Here is a 1,806-nt window from a genome sequence, read left to right on the forward strand (position 1 = left end):
CTATCTATCTCTCTATCCATCTATCATCTATCTATCCATCCATCTATCTCTCTATTCATTTATGTGTCTATCTATCTATCCATCTGTCTATTTTTTTCTGAGTATCACAGTTGAAACCCACTATAGTACTGTAAACAGTAAACTACTGTAATTTTACAGAAAGACAGAGAAAACGACAGAAAGAAAGAAAGAAAGAAAGAAAGAAAGAAAGAAAGAAAGAAAGAACGAACGAATCACAGTAGTCAAAGCATTACTGTAAAAAATCACAATAAAGGCAAAATTTATAATAATTAATAATCAAAACTGGGCTTTTTGAAAAGTTATTTTCAATGTTTTTGTCGTTTTTTTTGTTGAAGTTTTTGTCCCTTTTTCAAGACTTTTTGGCCTTTTTTCATGGTTTTTCCTTCATGTTTTTGTTGCATTTTCAAGGTTTTTTAGACTATTTTTTGTTGCCTGGTTTCCAGTTTTTTTCCACCATTTGTGTTGAATCTTTTTGACATTTTTTGGCGTATTTGAAGTAGTTTTTTACACTTTTTTCCACATGTTTTTGTTGCATTTTCAAGGTTTTTACAGCCTATTTTTTAAAAGTTTTTGTCACTTTTTTTCCGCCATTTGTGTTGAATCTTTTTGACTTTTTTTGGCCTTTTTCAAGTTGTTTTCGGCCCTTTTTTCAACATTTTCTTTTCATGTTTTTGTTGTTTTTTAGAGGTTTTTCAGCCTATTTTTTATATTTTTTGCCTTTTTCAAAGTTTTTGTCACTTTTTTCTGCCATTTGTGTTGAATTTCTTTAATTTTCTTTTCATGTTTTTGTTGCATTTTCAAGGTTTTTCAGCCTACTTTTTGTCGCCCGGTTTCCAATATTTTTCCACCATTTGTTTTGGATCTTTTTGACTTTTTTCGGCCTTTTTTCAAGTTGTTTTTGGCCCTTTTTTTTCAACATTTTCTTATCATGTTTTTGTTGCATTTTCAAGGTTTTTTAGACTACTTTTGTCCCTTCTTCACCATCCGTGTCCCATTCTTTCAGCTCTAATCCCAACGGCCGCGTTACATTTGGAGGGACTACTTTCTCAGCTGGGCGGAGTGTTACCTTGCTCCTGTCAGTGGTACTTCGCCCAATAAGTCGGACTGTCTCCGTGACGCTATATTTGGATATAAATATTAGAGGTTAGAGCTTTAATCTTCCCCGAGCTCTAGCCTTGCTTTTATTCTTCTCAGAGAAATGATCGTTTGTTGTTGTTTTTGTGTAACTTCATCCTTGGTGGATGGATACGTGTGTCTGGACAAAAAGGAGAAATTAAAATAGTTGAATAACAATTTTCTGCCAATTATAAAGGAGCCTAACCTACATTTAATTTTATTTTTGAGCCAAATCGCGTCCCATTCATCCAAATAAAGGCTCTGCTTTCGGCCAAATTACACATTAAATGGACAGTGACCTCTCTTTTTCTTTTTCTTTCCAAGGGAATAAAAACCATGAAACGCATCTGGAATAACTTCTGGTATTCACGTCTTTGAAAGAGCGTTCGCCGGCGCACAAAGACCCGATCTCCGCCGGAGAGATTACCTCTTTCAAAACAGAGAAACGAACCGTCGCCGCGGCGACGCTCCCGTTAGAAACGGAGGTCAGAAAGACGTTTGTAGGTTTTGTTTTGTTTTGATTTGATTTGATTTGATTTGATTTGGACATTAATCAACATTTCTCCAGTTTTATATATATATATTCAACACTACGTAACACTAACTTATTAAGTTTAGTTTTACAGTTATTTTTGGAATTTATGTTCAATAAACCTCATTTATAGGAAA

The sequence above is a fragment of the Etheostoma cragini genome, chromosome 14 (assembly GCF_013103735.1).
Source record: "Etheostoma cragini isolate CJK2018 chromosome 14, CSU_Ecrag_1.0, whole genome shotgun sequence".
Classification (NCBI taxonomy): Eukaryota; Metazoa; Chordata; class Actinopteri; order Perciformes; family Percidae; genus Etheostoma; species Etheostoma cragini.